At 41.7% G+C, this 12500-nt stretch overlaps 1 protein-coding gene across 1 annotated transcript in view; it reads right to left on the bottom strand.

Moving 5' to 3' along the window:
* LOC143021058 (matrix metalloproteinase-17-like) overlaps window positions 1-12500 on the bottom strand; it is a 52981-nt gene that overhangs the window by 39119 nt on the left and 1362 nt on the right. Inside the window, exon 2 of the mRNA XM_076178272.1 lies at window positions 4760-4820. The gene's annotated coding sequence lies outside the window, so the exon portion shown is untranslated. The remainder of the gene's footprint in view (window positions 1-4759; window positions 4821-12500) is intronic.

Genomic DNA, 12500 nt, shown 5'->3' with positions numbered 1-12500 from the left:
ACTACTATTGCTACTACTACTGCTACTACTACTGCTACTACTACTACTACTACTACTACTACTACTAGTACTACTATTTTTTCTACAATTTTAAATACGACCTCCATCCTCGTGGAACGGTGTGGTGGAAGCAGCAGGATCTGTCACCCATAGACACAGTTCATTGGCCCCTCTCCCGCCAATGACTGTGGTCGACGACCCTTTTATTTATCTATTTATTTTTTTAATAATGCCTAATACAAAAGTTCATTTATCTTACTGTCAACCACCGTCTGCTCAAAATCTAGGTTTTGTATATGTGCTGATTTGGGCGGTGGGGACCTGGTACCTCTCAGGCATAGGAGGGCTGATCTTAGGAGTGAGAATGACACTACTACTACTACTACTACTACTACTACTACTACTACTACTACTACTACTACTACTACTACTACTCCTACCACTACTACTCCTACCACTACTACTCCTACCACTACTACTCCTACCACTACTACTCCTACCACTACTACTACTACTACTCAGTCCTTCACTCATTAATGTGTCATTTCACATTCAATAGGTTATTCAGATAACAATCACTATTTTTGTGTGTAATTAACTTCACTTGTAAGTACCGCAGTGGCTGATGGTTCGTTATATTTACAATATAGCGAATTTGAGAGGCTCAGTAGACTCGTATATGTTGTATATATACGATGGGAATCAATACACTTGTTAAAGATACCTAATTTGCAAGTGAAGCTAATTGTACATCGAAAAGCCTGGAGAGGTGTGGCTGCGGCCGAAGCCGTCACCTTTGCCCTTTGGAGACCTGAGCGAAACGGCGATGGTTCTCACGAAGCGAGATCGAAGACCAACGAAAACAACATGGCCCGAAGTAACCCCAGTGCTACTGCAGCGTACTCCGCGGATCTTGTGGCTGACGCCAAACGATCTTATTCAGCTTAAGGTATGTCATCTCAGTGGTATGGCTGATCATACAGGTTCGTTTAGTCAGTGGTATTTACTGTTCATGTTAGTCACCTTTGTGTTGTGAACCAGAATTATTTTATTCAGGAGATGGCATCCGCTCGTTCATCCAGAGACCGCCTGCGGCTGTTGGCGACCATCAAGTCTGTCAGTTCACCTTTGACAAAACTTTTACTCACTGATGAAAAGGATGGGCATGTGTGTCTTCCTGACTCCACGTACTGCAGAGTTGCATATCAGATCAAGTAATTGGTTGGGAGACTCGGAACTTTGTGATCAAAGTTGTTGCCCAGCGAATGAAGCGGGAGGGGCTCTAGTAGAGGTGTCGATGGGCCACCATGGAGATGAATCAACTACCATGGCTGCAAATCCTAGGGCAGAAAAAGGGTGCCCAAAGCAAAGAGTCCATAGACAAGTACCACCGTGTGAGTTTAATGTTTCCACAATGCAAGGAAATTGGTTCGTAGTGTAAGTGAAATTGGTCTCTCATGCAAAATAATAGTAGACTGAAGCAACCTTCTTCAGGAAGTAGTATGTGCTGAGACTACAAGAGGCATATAGATAAACGAATAAGTAAATAAATAATAGATGAATAAACAGGTAAATAAATAGGATGACCTTAAAACATTAAGGATGAGTATATGAAAAATATAATCATACACGCAGGAGCACACAAGCGCTCACGTCACAACACACAATTTCACAACAAACGTTTACACCCACATGCTTAACTCAGGATTTCCCTCAAGGACCATAGAATGCCTGGAGCTTTGGTTAACTCAGATACTAACTTATTATTATTTTTTATCAATTTAAGGAACTAAAAGGACCGAGGTACTATTTAAGTTTGTGTTGGTTCTGTAACCCACAACGATGTAGCAGACAACCGCAACGAAGAAAAACGTAACACAAAAGACAGTGCAGGAGAAATCACAAACTCGTGATTCTAGGTATGCGGAAAACCACAAGGAAAAATAATAAACTATGGATCGAGCGCTTTCGTCTATTCAGATATCTTCAAGGAAGTGATCTCAGTCGTATGATTGATCACCATGAAGATGTCTGAATAGACGAAAGCGCTCGGTCCATAGTTTATTATTTTCCCTTGTGGTTTCCCACTCCAAAGACAATAAATAAGAAAAGATCCCAAGGCACACCAACACAATCAACACCGCAGCCAAATAAGAAACCCAGGGCAGTCCGGTAGGATCCTCGGGCCATGCACGCGAGCGACTCCCACGAAAGAAGAAGCAAAACGACCAGGACGCCCCCCAGCCCCCCCAGGGGAGTTTTCATCCCCCGAGGGTGAGGCACAAGTGACCCATGAGGGTGAATGGCTGACTTTGTGTGGATTGACCCCTCCTGCAAAGCTTCAAGGAGTAGACCTCTTGAAAGGAGCTGGCCGACCGAGTGTGTGTGTGTGTGTGTGTGTGTGTGTGTGTGTGTGTGTGTGTGTGTGTGTGTGTATGTGTGTGTGTGTGTGTGAGAGAGAGAGAGAGAGAGAGGGAGGGAGGAAGGAGTGTGTGTGAAAGAGAGAGGGAGTGAGAGGGAAAGTGTGTGTGTGTGTGTGTGTGTGTGTGTGTGTGTGTGTGTGTGTGTGTGTGTGTGTGTGTGTGTGTGTGTGTGTGTGTGTGTGTGTGTGTGTGAAAGAGCGAGACGGAGAGAGAGTATATGTGTGTGTGTGTGTGTGTGTGTGTGTGTGTGTGTGTGTGTGTGTGTGTGTGTGTGTGTGTGTGTGTGTGAAAGAAAGTTAAGGACAACTAACAGAAGGGGTGTGGGTGTGTGTGGGTGTGGGGCGTCAAAAACCGGAATCACGGGTAAATATCCATTCACAACACATGACTCTTTTTTAGGAGGCCTCGCCTCCAACCGAATATAATCGTTTGACGATATGACGTCATGTCGCCTGGCAGCCAACCAATCAAATGCATAATGAGAGAGGAGGAAAGATTTATATATATATATATATATATATATATATATATATATATAACTTTGAATCGTGACTAGGTTTTTTGATAACTGATGAAGTATCCAAATAAAGGGAAGGAAATATCTAGATGAAAATTGCGTTCCTGAAAGCTTCCGGCAAAATGGTCTGAGTAGATACAATGTGAGGATGGAAACTTTATGTGCAACATTTAGCTTGTTGAAGCTGTTTCAAGTGTTTTTTCAGGCACTTGGAAAGTACAAGCGCAACGTTGTAACTAAGGTCCCATCCTCATATGTTGTCATTTCTGACTATTTTGATCTATTTAGTCCAGTGACATGATTACTTCACACCATCTTGTCGTGGCAACATTTGCTCAGAAGTGACCTTCTCCAGTGTGAAGAACAGAACGAACTTGGTCGACTCTCTCTCTCTCTCTCTCTCTGTCTCTCTCTCTCATGTATGTGCGTATGTATGCATGTGTGTATGTGTGGAGGAACCTTACTTCATCATGGGTTCCGAATGCTAAAAACCCACAGGAAAAAACAAAGGGTAGGTGGTTCAGCCCTTATCATATTACATCTTATCTGAAGATGTAATATACGAAAGATCTTTCCGCCTACTCTGACTTTTTCCCCTGTTTTTTGCACACACACGCGCGCGCACACACACTTAGGCGCACACACACACACGCACACACACACACACACACACACACGCACATACACACACACACACACTTATACATACACACACACACTTATACACACATATGAGCCAGCCTTTACCACGCTACTTCTGCAAACTTTACTACTTCATCTCTCCACATTCTATCTGGTCCATCTCCCATAGTTCCCATTTTCTCGGTCAGTCAGCAACACGTTTGCTCCATCTAATCTGTATCGCCTCTTATGGTCTTACTTGAACCCTTTCTCTAACCCACTTTGCTCTCTTCCTCTCTGTGGAAATCTAATTATACGTCTTATATCTTTGAGTCTGATCTGCATTTGCGTTGGATATGTCTGCGGTAATAAAATGCGCATTTTGGTACTGACTTTACAAGTTCGGGGTTGTCACACTGGGCTATTTTTCCTCTTACATCCTACCTCCAACCTCCATTTGAATGACTTGAATATGACTTCGCTTACAGAAAGCTATTCTGTTAGAGCATTTCAACAGTTAGTCTAACATTCGTATAACTACAATCTCTTGGTTCATTCAGATTTACTAAATATGACGGAAAGATTTGGTATTTGGAGATATGAAAAATAAGATATTGTGACCAAAGTCAATTTTACTTAAACGAACACTCAGCTGTCGGCGCTGGTGAAGCCCGTGGAAGCCCAATGCGATAACGTCTGATGTGTTTCATACATACTTTTCTTGCAAATGAAAACTGTTCTATTCGGTTGAGAAAGGCCCTTGGTGTTAGGAAGTAATTTATCTAATTTCGATAAGTGACGAAAAATTCCTACACTGCTCACAGATAATCACATATTATGTTTATTTTAATTAATTTGTTAATATACAGGTCTTCAAAAGTTCCGTTATATGCAAAAGGTATACCGTCGATATGACGTCATGTCGTCTGGCAGCCAACCAATCAGATGCATAATGAGTAAGGAGGAAGAAGATATTTGTAACATTGAATAGTAACTAAGGGTTTTGATAAATTATTGATTATCTAAATAAAGGGAAGGAAATAACTAAAGGAAATTTGGCAAAACAAACTAAAAGAAGAATGACCTTAGCTCAAGACAGTGGTTCGACAGGTAGGCAGATAAGAAATCGAGGTTGCTGAACTGATATTGAATAACCAGATAACTGTCTGGTCTATCTAACTGACTGTAACTGCTTTACCTGTGCTAATTGTCCGGTTGTCGTCGTTCTACTTCGCGTTTTCGTGTAATACTTGTAGGCTCTGAAACAAAAGAGCAAAATAAAATTATTGAAAAGGTGAGCAATAACACACACACACACACACACACACACACACACACACACACACACACACACACACACACACACACACACACACACACACACACACATATATATATATATATATATATATATATATATATATATATATATATATATATCATAGATAAAAGCATAGATTTGTACTAGTTTTGGTTCAATATTTTCAGGGTGTAATTAAACGAAAAACCCGATTACCTGAACTTACTAATTCGCCTAGCTGTCCGGATAATCGGAAGTTTATACACACATACAAACATACATGTGTGCACATGTATGATGTACAAGATGTGTGTGTTTGTGTGTGTATGTATGCATGTATGTATATGTATGTACTTTATGTGTATATATGTCTGTATGTATACTATATTTGCATGTTCGTGCGCGTGTGTGTATGCCTGTGCGTCTGTGTGTGCATCTGTGTATTCACCTCGGATCTGCTGCAGTCTCTGTCGAGACAGCCAGACACCACCCTACGGCAGTGAGCTCAGAGCTCCTTATTAGCCGATCTCTGGGTAGGTCTGAGACCACTCACACACCACACACCGGGACAGCAAGGTCACAACTCCTTGACTAACGTCCCGTACCTACTCGCTGCTAGGTGAACAGGGGCTACACGTGAAAGGAGACAAACCCAACTTATCTCCGCCCGACCGGGGAATCGAACCCCGGTTCTCTGGCTTGTGAGGCCAGTGCTTTACCAATCCGCCACCGAGCCGTGTGTGTGTGTGCGTGTGTGTGTTTGTGTGTGTGTGTTTGTGTGTGTGTGTGTGTTTGTGTGTGTGTGTGTGTGTGCGTGCGCGTGAAAGAGGAGGGAGAGAAGTGGCGTTAATACGAGACAATGAACAATCTAATCTTGGCTCTCGTCTGGGCGTCCAAGGGGTCGTGTCGCCTTGCACACGACGCAAGCGATCTCGACGTCACACCTTGTGTATCAAACGTTATATGCAGTCCCTTATTCGCTTCTGCCTCTTCTTGATCAAGTGTGGTAATTTGTTATGTAATGTCCAACCCGTATAGTGATCTTTATTATTGTTACTGTTTTCATTGTTATCATTATATATATATATACACACATATATATATATATATGAATATATATATACATATATATATATATATATTCATATATGCATATATATATATATATATATATATTTGTGTGTGTGTGTGTGTGTGTGTGTGTGTGTGTGTGTGTGTGTGTGTGTGTGTGTGTATGTGTGTGTTATTGGAAATCATCACAATACTGCAGTTGCTGTCTGCTTTGCGCAAATGTGTAAGGCCACATCACCCATGAATCGGGTCATACAGGCTATGAAGCTCTCATCCTTAAGGTTATACCTGTCGGTCACAAGTCCGGTACATGATCCAGACGCACAAGATGTGTTTCCATTGCACGTTGGTAGATGGCGCGGCAGTCGAGCAGCTGAGAACGAGAAGGGTCGGGAGGAAGAAGAAGAATAGGAGGAGAAGGAAGAGGAGGAGAAGTAGGAGTAGGAGGAAGTGGTGGAGTAGGAAGAGGAAGAGAAGGAGGTGCAGGAAGAGGGGGGAGGGGGATTAGGAAGAGGAGGAGGAAGAGGAATAAGAAGCTGACCTAGTGGAAGCCGCCACACATGAGGTGTTCCTTATCTCATCTTTATCTCGACAGAGTCCTTCCCCAGCAGGTGGCACTCGCTCTTTTTTAAATCTGGATGCCACGCGGCACCTTTGAGTCATCTCTGTGGTGCCTTCGTCAGTAACTGACGGACCAGTACCATTCTCGACTTTTTTTTTTTTTTTTTTTTTTGAGAGAGAGAGAGAGAGAGAGAGAGAGAGAGAGAGAGAGAGAGAGAGAGAGAGAGAAAGAGAGAGATTTTTTTGAAAGGAAAGACAGGGAGAAAGAACATTCGGGAGCGACACCCATTATATTTTTATTGTTATTGTTAGTATTATTTTTTTTATTAATAGGAGGGCTTTCACCTCCTTCGCTCTTTTGTTGTCAGTTTCCCCAGTAGCTGTCGGATTCCTTTTTATTCTTGGATTTTCTTATGAGGGAATACAAAGGGCTAGGGAATGGGATTGCGGCTCAGAGGGACCCCGTTCAAGGTGGGGTCGTCAGGTTGGGGCACGGTCTATAGTGACCCAGTTTCAAGGGATCCGCATGGGTCGGGGTCCGTAGTGACCTCATTCAAGCGGTCCAGGGTGAGGGGGGAAACTGGGTTACGCGTGTTGGGATGGGGGTGGTCTCCATGTTGACCTCGTTTCTGATCGCAGTGGCCCCGTTGAGGAGGGTGATGGTGGGAGGGAGTAGGGATGAGTGGCTGGTCTTAGCGACTCCATGGTGCATAATTATCCCACTCATCGGGGGATACAAGGGTTAACGATCCATAGTGGTCCTTTTCAAGAGGTGCCCACTGTGGGGGGGGGGGGTCGTTATAAAAAAATATAATAGGGGCGTGAGGAAAATACGGACGTATGCATAATAAGGCCATAATTACTAGAGGTTTGAACCGCGCGGAAACCTAGGAGGTACCGCATAGTCAGTGAAAAAACTGTGCGGTTGTGTGTGAACGCCTCCATTGACTTACTTTGTAATTAAACCGCTGCGATTGAAACCGCTAATGTGAACAGGGTCTTATTAAAGCCACAGGTAGGTACAAGGCTGTTTACGAATGAGAGAGGTGTGGTGAGGGAGGAGCCTACGCCAGGAGGCACTGAGTTACTGCGGCCGAAGCCGTTACCTTTGCCCAATTTGCTTGGACTGATAAGACAGGTAACTAACAGTCACTGCTGGGAATTGGAGAGAAGTGCGGGATTCGAGCCCACAACTAAGTGAATGCGAGAGCAGCATGCTTCCGATGACGCTACCAGCGCCATACATTCTATATGGCTTGTCGTTAGCAAGAATAAAGCCTCTAGAGAGGAACACGGCCGCCGATGGGTTAAACACGGGTCATGCTTGTTCCGCGGGCCGTGGCTAGTGACAGCACATATCCTCGATGTGTCGAGGAGACCGCGCGAATGGAAGACTCATCACGCTTAGTAAGTCGCTACGGACACTTGGCCACCGCGGTGACACTGTTCCTCCACCTCCTCCTCCTCCTCCTCCTCCTCCTACCCGGGCCAAGAGGAGACAGGAAGAACACACACTTCTTGAGGAGAACATAAGAATGAATGAGACTGCAAGAGACCATAAGGCTTATACTAGGCAGTTCCATACCTATTACTACCTATCGTCACCATCCATAAAGTTATCTAACCTCTTAATATAACCAATAGTTTCAGCGCTCACTACATGGATATTAAGTTTATTCCATTCGTTAACCACTCTATTGGTAAACCAGTTCTTGCCTCTTTCCTTCTTAAGTCTAAATTTGTCCAGTTTAAATCCATTACCACGAGTCCTGATCAGCTGGAAGGGCAAGGGGAGAGAGGAAGAAGCTCTGAGTGGACTGGGCGGCTGGCAGACGATATAAGATAGGAGCTAATAACTCTTACTTATAAGGATGTATAATTAACGTTATGATGTTCCTTGTGTTTGTTGTTGTACTGTTGCTGAGCTAGTGGGACAGAATGAGTGTAAGGGTTTGTGTTTACATTTGCAGAGTTGTGGTCATTGTATAGACGAGGACTGTAGTATTGTAACAGCGACGAAGAGTGATTGTCACTTGCACTAGCTATCCAAGTACAAAAGGGAAAGGTGACAGCTATGTCTCCGCAGTTAAGATTCCTTTATCCTAAAGTTCTGTCTATTTTAGACGAAGTTATTGTAAATATTGATATAAACTTGATTGCGATAAAAATGAAGAATCTGTTACATGATTGCATCGGGTCATGTGTTGTGTATAGAACCAAAAACGCCCATTTCTGCCCTGTAAGACGCGCACACGCACGCACTCACACACACATGCACGCACACATGCACGCATACATGCACACGCGCGTGCACACACACACACACACACACACACACACACACACACACACACACACACACGCACACACACACACACACACACACACACACACACACACACACACACACACACACACACACACACACACACACACACACACACACGAACACACAGAGTCGTAAAACATCAGAGATTCGTAATTCTCAATTAGAAAGCCAAGAAATAGTCTGACTCCAAGAAGTCGGCACGAGTCCGAGTGGAACTCTGGTCCCAGCCGGCCCTTAGTCCCGCTTGGTTCGCTTGTGACACCCTGGCCCGTCCGGTGAGTAGAGGAAGTTAAATGTTCAAAACATGTGTGATCTGGGCCCGAGTTTGAATAAGACTATATACATATGCGTATACATATACATACACACACATACACCCATTTGTATATGTATATATATATATACGAGATACATATACAAGCACATACATATACAAGTACATATATGTATAGAAGCACATACATCTAAGTGCAGATACATATACAAGTGCATATATGTATAGAAGCACATACATTTGCAAGTGCACATACAAGTACACATACGTATACAAGTACATATACATATACAAGTACTTGTGCTTGCTAAAGTTCTTAACAGTCGAAACGTCGTAATAATAAAGGCTCCGTCCTCACATAGTGTTTCTTTTTATAGTCTCTTCGGCAGCTGTCATTTGCAAACATCTTTGGGATGCTAGAAGGATGCTTGAAATCGCCACTATTTTCGGTCGATGGTCATCAATCAGGATCCTTGCGAGGCGCCGCACCTGACGGATCTGGCCACTCGGCGCCAACGTAGTAGAGCTGGTTTGTCGTGGGGTCGTCATTACATACGCGTACGCACGCACATGTACGGTACGCACACACGTACGCACGCATGCATACCTACGCAAGCATACGCACACTTATACACACACACATGTACGCACTCATGCATACCTACACAAATATACGCACACACAAACATACGTACACACATATACGCACGCACACATACACACGCACACACTGAATTTACCGCAATTTTCTCCAATGTCCATATCACGCAGGGCAGAAAGTTTTTCTCCTCATCTAAATGGTTTTTAACCTCGTTCCCTCGCCTCATTAAAGAATTAGATACCCTTATTCGTTGGATTCACGATTCTCTTTTGTCTTTGTTAACATAACATCACTGTTTATTATTTTAGTACTACTAATATAGCACATGCGCTTCTCACCATGCAAACAACCTCACTAAGCCGGATTAAGCCACCGTAGTCAGGTGAAGAGGCTGTAACGTCTCTCAAGGTTGTTGTTGACCATTAAGACTAAACCACTACTACTACTACTACTATTACTACTACTACTACTACTACTACTACTACTACTACTACTACTAATGTATTGCAATAAATCTAGTTATTCATAGCCATCAATATTATTGCGTAGTATTTCGTATTGTACAATATTATTGATGGTGTAGTGTGGTATTGAAGAATGACACAATATATTGGAGACATCAAAGAATGACACAATATATTGAAAACGTCAAATACCATCCCTACACCGTCAATGATATTGTACAATGCGGAATATTGCGCAATAATATTGATCATGTAGGGCCCGCTGGGGAGGGTCACGTCATGAGGTGATTTGCTGCCGTCACCTTTGCCTTTTGTGTTAGGACAGTCAAGGTAGTTGCAAATCACCGTTAGGCCCTGTTCACACTAGCTGTTTCAACCGCACGGAAACTGCGGCGGTAACGCATAGTCAAGGAAAGACTGCGCGGTTATTTGTGAACGACCCCATTGATTTACATTGAAACTGAACCGCGGGGTTAAAACCACCAGTGTGAACAGGGTCTAAGAAGGTTCGAACCGTATTCAGGAGATAGGATTGATACCAAAGGTTCTGTTGTAGCACTTATACTCGTATTCTTGACTATGAATAATCTTGTCCTTAACCTTTCCTGTTCTCAGACATTTGGTCCACCTTCTCCTTAACCTTTCCTAATATTCAGTGACCCCCCTCACCCGTCCCTACCTGCCTTCCTCCCCTCCTCCCTCCCCCCGTTCCCTCAGTTCCTCTTATTTAATCTCAGCTGTGTGTGTTACATCTATGTACTTGAAAAAACTGTAACAAGCGAAACGTCGTACTAATAAAGGCTCCGTCCTCAATTGTAATGTTTATTTCCATTGGCTTATATTACCCTCTCCATTATTACTTTGAGGTACTTATTAATTAGTATTTTTGTTTACTATATTATCCTCTCCATTATTACTGAGGTACTTATTGATCTCTCTCTCTCTCTCTCTCTCTCTCTCTCTCTCTCTCTCTCTCTCTCTCTCTCTCTCTCTCTCTCTCTCTCTCTATATATATATATATATATATATATATATATATATATATATGTATATATATATTATATATATATATGTATATATATATTATATATATATATATAATATATATATATAATATATATTCATTATTACCCTTTCCATTACTACTTTGAGGTATTTATCAACTGATTTTTTTGTAATATTACCCTCTCCATTACAACTTTGAGGTATTTATGGGTTGATAATTTTTTGTAACATTACCCTCTCCATGACTACTTTCAATATTTGTAATTTTCAAATCATCTTAGAGGCAACATCTAGAATTTTTTCTTTGGTATTGCTAAGGATTGCTTATTAAGAATTATCCGAATGTATTTAGTAGTTTTAAATAATTCGTTTTGTGTATTTACATTTTATTTATAATATTTAGATAATGGTTATATTTATTCATATTCCATTATTTACAGTTATTCTAAATTTTCGCTTCAGTGATCACTAACTTTTATTACTTTTCGTCCGAATGCTGTAGAAAAATGAAACTATTTCTCAAATGTATTTTATGTAAATAACAATACGACATTCAGTAATGTCGTATGATTTAAAATTGTTAAAATTTCACTTTGTTCTTTCTAAAAAAAAAATCATATATAAAACTTACCCAAACAAAACAATTAACAAGAATTATTTTGATTCTTTTATTAGTAACCACCTACACAACGTTAACAATTCGCATAATTAAGAATTAACATTAAAATTTCACTTGCCAAGCTTTGACCCCTACTTCCTTCCTCTGCACTTCCTTCCCTCCCTCCATTTCTCGAGTGACGACAAGAGATCCCGAACGAATATTGCTAATATATCTATTATATATTCAGAAGGTATATATATATATATATATATATATATATATATATATATATATATATATATATATATATGTATGTATGTATGTATATATATAATGTAGCACTTTTGTTGCAGCTGCTGTTAGGATACTTTATTAAAGTTTTCTGAAAACTCTCTCGGGCTTGGTCTACTCTTTAACCTCTTCAACGCTGCGACGTCCTTCTTATGCTTTGTTCTGGTTCGTAACCAGTGGTTTTGTTCAGCTGGGGCTTGGATCCGAGACAATCGAAACAGAACCACGTTCTTGTCCTTATGCCACATTTGTGAGTGGATTCAATAGATATCATCTAACGTTAGCCAGAACGGAAATGTATGTATGAATACATTATACGCAAAGCAAACACACACACACGCACACACAAATACACACACACACACACACACACACACACACACACACACACACACACACACACACACACACACACACACACACACACACATATATATATATA

This window comes from Oratosquilla oratoria, chromosome 41, assembly GCF_046742065.1.
Source record: "Oratosquilla oratoria isolate Oo_2021 chromosome 41, ASM4674206v1, whole genome shotgun sequence".
In the NCBI taxonomy this organism is placed as follows: domain Eukaryota; kingdom Metazoa; phylum Arthropoda; class Malacostraca; order Stomatopoda; family Squillidae; genus Oratosquilla; species Oratosquilla oratoria.
Note: the sequence above shows the minus strand (reverse complement) of the source record. Positions and strands in the feature narration are given on the sequence as shown.